The 8,004-nt window shown below is 43.2% G+C and overlaps 1 long non-coding RNA gene across 1 annotated transcript; it reads right to left on the bottom strand.

The window, feature by feature from the left end:
• Positions 1-871: 871 nt before the first annotated feature.
• On the bottom strand, positions 872-3,798 carry LOC129621510 (uncharacterized). The gene is made up of 3 exons (XR_008699411.1): positions 3,653-3,798; positions 3,406-3,488; positions 872-1,278 (listed from the first exon to the last, which is right to left on the bottom strand). It is a non-coding gene; the product is annotated as an uncharacterized LOC129621510 (long non-coding RNA).
• Positions 3,799-8,004: the final 4,206 nt, after the last annotated feature.

Genomic DNA, 8,004 nt, shown 5'->3' with positions numbered 1-8,004 from the left:
TCTCCTTAGGAGGCCTGTCAAAGAATTTGCCCCCATCTCAATTTTGTCATATCCAATTACGTTATCTGTGTGTGTGTGTTTACACATTAAAAGCATATTTTCTAAGTACTTGAGGGCTGCTCATGTAATCTTGCTGTGGGTACCTTACTCTCTTACAAACTAAAAATGAAGTCATTCTCTCCCTTGACTTCCAAAGTGTTGCCCTGAGCACGTCTGGCACCCACGTCAACCTCAGTCAGATAAGGCAATACTCAGTACTCTAGGGAGGCAAGCCGAGTTCCCATCAGAACTGTGTCTCTGCTGGCCTGGGGGCTGCTGATCTAGGCTCACACCCCCACACCTGGAGGAGGAAAGAGCCGGAACACTAAATGCTGTGGTATTTTGAGGCACAAGCGGACTTTCTGCAGGAAATCCTGTTTCCCACCCTCAGTTTTCCTGGCCCCACCCTCAGCTTCTGACTCTGCGGGAGCTGTGACAAGGATCCCTGGCATCCGGTCAGGAGGTAGTGTTCCACTCTCCCTGACCTGAGGCACAGTTGATTTTCAATTCCTGCAGGACAGCCACAGAGACAGCAGCTATATTCTAGCATCAGAATAGTCCCTCCCCAGAAACATCAAGGCAGGGATACAGAGCACCCGTGAAATACAGAGTAGAATTTTAGAAAGCAGTAGTGATGAGCCACAAGACCAATTACCCTAGGGTTGGAGTGGAGTGGATTGGGGTGGGCAGTTAAGTATGTAAGGGGCTTGGAGCCATTAAGATTTGGGTATTAAAACTCAGTCTGCCCTTACTGAGTGGTGAAGCCTGAGATGGGTGTGTTATACAGGTAGGATTTTTTTTTTTTTTTTTAATGAAGAAAGAGTTAAAATAAAACATCCACTAACTACTGACAGCCGACTTAGCAAAAGGAAAGGTGAAAACAATGGAAGACATGTAAAATAATCTTCATCCCACTCCACCTACCTTAGTTCTCCGCTTACACAGTTTGCATTTCAGTCCCAGTGGGGAGAGGTAAATCGCAGGTACTCCTGAGCTCCAGTTACAGGCTTTTGTAGAGGTTCTCGGGGCATCCACAGAACAGTCTGGCTTCAGGCTGGAAACTGGGGCTGAACAGCCCAGTCCTTTCTCCCCTTGGGTTCTAAGTGCTTGAACAGTAAGCCTGAAACTTGACAGGCAAGGACATCTTCATAGAAGCATCATTTGTAATCATCTTGAGCTAGTTCCATCCTTTAGTTTACTTCTCAGAAATGTGAATAATACATTTCACCATGAATGGGACTAGTAAGAAGGGAAGAAATTATTAAAGAGAAGCTATTCAATGATCTCATTTAAACTTCAATTTGAATTGTAGCGTAATTTAATGTCCTTTAATGAGGTGAAACTTTTAATAGTAGTCATGGATTCTAAAGTGTTTATACAATACTATGTTTATTTCTTTCCTTTCCTTCTTTTCTCCTTTTTAATATGATTTTTTTCATAAAGGTAAAAGCAATTTGTACTATTTAGATCTACTATTTGAGGACAACAATTATAGCACTGAGAAGAGAAAAAATTGCTTAAAAGTAATCTTTAAAATGATATGATTAAATGTTTCAAGAGAAGACACATTGAGATACTGCAAATATGTGTGCAGCCTTATACAATGTATATGTGTAACTATATGTATATACATTTTATAGGAAAGAAAAATATTAATAATCACTTTAATTACCTCTTTTTCTGAGACTAAATCTCTCAGATAACATGATGAAAACTTAATCTAGCTTCTGAAGTAAAAATAAAAGCCAAGGAACATATTGCAATGAAAGATCATGCGTCATTGTGCAGATAGAAATTCAACACATAAACCATCCCTAAATCGTTAAAAATTTTCCACCTTTATTGAGATGTAATTGACATATAACAGTGTAAGTCTAAGGCGATGACTTGATACATGTATATATTGTGAAATGATTACCACAGTAAGGTTAGTTAATACTTATATCACCTCACATAATTACCATTTTGTGTGTGTATGGTGAGAACATTCTACGAAACCTTCCATAATATATGCCTTATTCTCCTGATGTGGACTTAGAACCATCGTTCTGAATGACGTAAGAGCCACTGGAGTGGGAGCTTATTCCAGCCATGGGTGTAGAGAAACACCTGGACCAGCTTCATAGGTAGAATTTCCACCACCATGTGCAGGCGGGCTGAGGGACTCACGCTGTGAAACAGTGCACTCCCTTTAGCAGCTGTAAACCCCAGGTTCCTCTCAGCAAGGCTGCTGCCTGGAGGGACTTAATAAGCCTCCCCTGTGTTCCCACTTTTGCTCAGGTGGAAGGCCCTGGCAGGAGGGTGTGTAGGTCATAGGATGGAAATCAGCATTATCTACTCCACCACAGCACTGAGACTCAAGGCTGAGAGTGCTAGCGTGAGGGGTAGAAAAGACACGAGCGCTAGGACCCAGCCACAGAAGAGTTCACAGACCAGAGGGACTGACATTGCCAGGGAGCTGGCTCAGAGCTACAGGCTGAGGACAAATTGCCGGGTGGTCTGGTTCAACATGAGCTCTGCTTCCAGAGGTGTGGGGTGAGCCCTGAAACCTGCACTCCTCCTGAGCACGCTGATGCTGCTCCTACAACAAGCGGGGCTCTAGGGCACCTGGTAATTTCAGTGCAGTTTCTCTGTTTTTAAGCAGGCACTTTTTTTTTTTTTTTTTTCATGTACCTAATTTTTTTTTCTTTTTTCTTTTTTTTTAATTTTATTTTTAAACTTTACATAACTGTATTAGTTTTGCCAAATATCAAAATGAATCCGCCACAGGTATACATGTGTTCCCCATCCTGAACCCTCCTCCCTCCTCCCTCCCCACACCATCCCTCTGGGTCGTCCCAGTGCACCAGCCCCAAGCATCCAGTATCATGCATCGAACCAAGCAGGCACTTTTAAAGTTGGAAAACATAATTAGATATTCCCATGAAATGGATCTCATTATTCTAGGGACTAAAAATATTGGGATTGATAAGGGGATGGGAGGGCGGATTCCCTGTGGTCCAGGGGTTAGAACTCCAAGCTCTCAATGCCAAGGTCCTGGGTTCCATCCCTGGTGGAGAACTAAGATTCCACAAGCCATGTGGTGTGACCAAAAAAAAAAAACAAATGCCCCTAAAATCCTAGGGACTTCCCTGGTGATCCAGTTGTTGGGACTTTGCCTTCCAAAGCCAGAGACTCAGGTTTGACCCCTGATCTGGGAGGTAAGATCCCATATGCCTCCTGGCCAAGAAACCAAAACATAAAACAGAAAGAATATCATAATAAATTCAATAAAAACTTTAAAAATGGTCTGCATCCCCACCCACCCCCAAAAAAAGCAAGGGAAATGATAGTGGAGGGAGTGGACAGTGGAGGGTAGAGACTTACCAATAGTTCTTCTGGATCCAGCAGTACATAAATCTTAGGGCATGCATCTTCTAGTTAGCAAGCCTACACATGTCTCAGGTGCCCTGTATTTTTATATTGTTGTTATTATTTATTATCATTATTATAGCATCACAGTAATTCAGTTCAGTTCAGTCGCTCAGTCGTGTCCGACTCTTGCGACCCCATGAATTGCAGCATGCCAGGCCTCCCTGTCCATCACAAACTCCCAGAGTTCACCCAGACTCACGTCCATCGAGTCAGTGATGCCAATCAGCCATCTCGTCCTCTGTCATCCTCTTCTCTTCCTGCCCCCAATCCCTCCCAGCATCAGAGTCTTTTCCAATGAGTCAACTCTTCGCATGAGGTGGCCAAAGTACTGGAGCTTCAGCTTTAGCATCAATCCTTCCAAAGAAATCCCAGGGCTGATCTCCTTCCGAATGGACTGGTTGGATCTCCTTGCAGTCCAATCACAGTAATTAGAAGTAATTAAATAACATGGAAAGGGGTGGTTTAGTAAGATAGCTCCCTGTTTGCCATTTGCATGACCTTGGACAAATCTCTTACCCTCTCTGAGTTTCTGTTTTTTCTTCTGTAAAATGGCAAGAAAAATTATGCCTCTCTCACTGACTTGCGAGAATGAACTGCAATTAGAATATGAGGTTAAAGAATAAATGAACTATTCAGATATTAATTGTCGATACTGCTCTTATCAACAGTTACATTGCATGGACCCAGTTGTCCTGAATGCGCTTAGGTATCTTTTCCTGGGGCCTGCCTGTGTGCATGCTCAGTTGTGTCTGACTCATCGTGACCCCATGTACTGTAGCCCATGTGACTGTAGCCCTGCAGGCTCCTCTGTCCATGGGGTTTTCTAGGCAAGAATACTGGGATGGGTTGCCATGCCCTCCTCCAGGGGATCTTCCAGACCCAGGGATCGATCCTACGTCTCCTACATTGGCAGGCAGATTCATTACCACGGAGCCACCTGGGAAGCCCTGGGGCAAGCAATGAGAAATTAAGTCCCTTCTCTTAAAATACGAATTCTCAAACCAGTCAGAACAGGGGAATTACTGGAATAAGCTGAGCAATTTGCCTGTCAAACAGGGAACTATTGATACTTCTAAGGACTCAGAGAGCCTCTGAGAATTAATATCTATACCCTCAGATCTCTGGGGAAGGGAAGGTCTGCCTGGGTTTGAGTGTCGGCCTTACTTTGCCCCTCGTCAACCAGTGAGGCCACAGGCAGACCTGCCTTCATTGTCCTAGTAGCTGAAGCCCGGTTCATGAGACCTGCCTTGTGGTGAAGTTCCGCGCTGTGTTGCTGGTACAGGTGAAAATAAATGATGTTGTTAGAAGAGGATAGGAAAGAATATTTAGGAACCGGTGAGAAACTGAAAACTCCCAACTCTGGAAGATTTCATCACTTTTTCCTACTGCTTGTTAAACTTCAGGATGGAAAGGAGGAAGGGCAGGGAATTCAGATCTAATTAAAGTATTCTATGAGTCAGTTCTAGATACTATTATCCTATTTAATTCTCAAACAACATTATGGGTTAGATAAAATTTCCACTGTTTCAGAATTGAGTAGACTACAGCTCAGAGAGGTTAAATTGCATGTTTATATAAGCTCACATAGCTCACAAAGGATGAGGTTGAGACATAAACCCAGGTCTGGCCAGACTCCAAAGCCTACAGTTTTTCCATCCTATCTTGCCGTTTCCTGAAAAAGACAATTTGGGAGATGTTCATGTTGCTATACAAATGGTGTCAACATAGTTTGTGGGTTCCTGAAAAACTTGTTTTACTTAAGGCAATTGTTCTCAAACTTTAGCAGGCATCAGAATCTCCTACAGTTCTGCTTAAAACACAAGTTGCTGGTCTCTCTCCCAGTTTCTGGATCAGTCTGACTGTGGTGAGGTCACAGAATTTGCTTTTCTAACAAGCTCCCAAGGGATCCCAATGCTGCTGGTCCGAGGACCACACTTTGAGAACTGCTCACTTATGGCAGTATTTCTCCAACGTGGCTGTGTATCAAAATCACATTGGCAGGGGGATGCTTTAAGAATCCCAGTGACCAACCTGCATCCCATACCAATTACATCAGAATTCTTCTTAGGGGTAGGTGGTACCAAGGCATCAGTGTTTTTGTTTTTTTTAATTCTCCAGGTGATTCAAATGGCCAGGCAAGTTTGAGAGTTTGTGTCTAAAGATACTGACGTGATGAGCCAATCAGGGATACAGGTGAATGGGTGGCCTGGAGCATTTGTGGAATGCAAGAGGGTTGTTGTTCTTACAGGATAGGGAGGGGAAGAGGAACTGGGTTTTGTTTATTTTTTTGGCAGTGGCGGAGGACTTCTTGGGTGGAGAAACTCACTCAAAGTCCACAAACGGGAAGGTCAATCAGGGAAGTTTCCATTCTGTCATATTTTCTGTTTCCTATTCTATGTCAGAGATAATCTGCTAATTCTCTCCAGCCTCTGTGAGTTGCTTCTTTTCTTTCCTGCTTTCAGGGTAGAGCCTGTGATTTAAAAGAAACAGAATACAAATCAAACCTAAGTGTGGTCTACAACTCATAAAATAAAAGTAAGCCAACCTGATTATGCTGATGCCATGCGGTTCAATGTGACAACACCCCAAACTTTGTGGTACATTCAGAATCATCAGTGTATGTTGTTTATTTTTTTTTCTAGTCCACCAAGCCTTCTTGGCTACATTGCTTCCCTGCTTTTTAACCCATGTATTAGAAGCTTATAGGTGCTTAATTTTTAATAAATGAGATACTGATTTGTTTCACAAAATGCTGTAGCAGGTCAACCTTAATTGACTGGTTCCTAAATATCCACTTGGGTTTCCCAGGTGACTCCGTGGTAGAGAATCTACCTGCCAATACAGGACATGGGTTCGATCCTTGGGTCAGGAAGATCCCCTGGAGAAGGAAATGGCAAGCCACTCCAGTATTCTTGTCTGAGAAATCCCATGGACAGAGCAGCCTGGCGGGCTATAGTCCATGGAGTCACAAAAGAGTCAGACGTGATGTAGTGACTAAGCAACAACGAAAACAAAGACCCACGTTATAAAAAAAGCCATTAGACCTCACAATTACACTCTGATTTTTTTTTTCTTTCCAACTTCAGAAGACATTATAAAGAATTTCCACCAATGTGACCTCCTTCAGAATTGTTCAGGATTCTTAACAACAGAAGCAGATGCAAACTATTATATATCAGATCAGATCAGTCGCTCAGTCGTGTCCGACTCTTTGCGACCCTATGAATCACAGCACGCCAGGCCTCCCTGTCCATCACCAACTCCCGGAGTTCACTGAGACTCACGTCCATCGAGTCAGTGATGCCATCCAGCCATCTCATCCTGTGTCGTCCCCTTCTCCTCCTGCCCCCAATCCTTCCCTATATAGGATGGATAAATAACAAGGTCCAACTGTATAGCACAGGGAACTATATTCAATATCTTGTGATAAACCATAATGGAAAATAATATGAAAAAGAATGTATATATGTTTGTAATGGAATCACTTTACTGCTCAGCAGAAATTAACACAATATTGTAAATCAACTATATGTCAATAAAATAAAATAAATTAATATTTTATTAAAAATAAAATATTCTTCAAAACAATAAATAAAATGTCTCTTCTGAGACCTTTCTCTCACTCTCAGAGGAGCTGTCCCATGGCACTGACCTCTGGAATCCTGTCATCTCTAAAGTGAATTTTCATCTGAGGCACTTTAACTTAGCTTAGGGTCTCAGAGTTGCTCAAGAGCACGCACTGGGGGAGGGGTGGGGAGCAGCAGTTTTCTGGAGAATGTAGGCGTCAAGTGCTTCCTGCTGATCAAGGAAAGGGGTGAGGTTTCTGAATATAAAGGGATTACTAGTGCCTTGTGGCCAGCCTGCTTGAGCGGGATCTTTATAAGATAACTATAGAATCACATCCTCACTCTGCAGCTTACTGAACTGCCTCACTGGTTGAGAACACAGAAGGGAGATGGAGGAGGAGGCGGAGTTGGAGGGTAGGAAAGATCATCCGAACATGATATTCCGGAGTATGCAACTGTATCTTTGTGCCAGATAATTAAACATTAACCCATGACACTAAAATTTAAACACGTGGTTAATAAACTAATGCATGAGGTCATCAGGCTAAACAGAAAAGCCAATTTGTAGTTACATCCTTGGTCCTGGGGCTAAACCTTTGGGTTCTGAGACATGGACTGAAATGTTCATTTTTCAAAATATGGCAAAACTCAGGACTGAATGCCACCAGTAAGGATTAAACAGCTTATGAACAAGAACTCAAGAGGACCCATATTCACACTGTAGGACTAAGTGGCCTTCAGTTCAGTTCAGTTCAGTCACTCAGTCGTGTCTGACTCTTTGCGACCCCATGAATCGCAGCACGCCAGGCCTCCCTGTCCATCACCAACTCAGACTCACATCCATTGAGTCGGTGATGCCATCCAGCCATCTCATCCTCTGTCGTCCCCTTCTCCTCCTGCCCCCAATCCCTCCCAGCATCAGAGTCTTTTCCAATGAGTCAACTCTTCGCATGAGGTGGCCAAAGTACTGGAGTTTCAGCTCTAG

Source organism: Bubalus kerabau, chromosome 10 (genome assembly GCF_029407905.1).
Source record: "Bubalus kerabau isolate K-KA32 ecotype Philippines breed swamp buffalo chromosome 10, PCC_UOA_SB_1v2, whole genome shotgun sequence".
NCBI classification, from domain to species: Eukaryota; Metazoa; Chordata; class Mammalia; order Artiodactyla; family Bovidae; genus Bubalus; species Bubalus kerabau.
The sequence above is the reverse complement of the archived record's forward strand: the minus strand, read 5'-3'. Positions and strand labels throughout refer to the sequence as shown.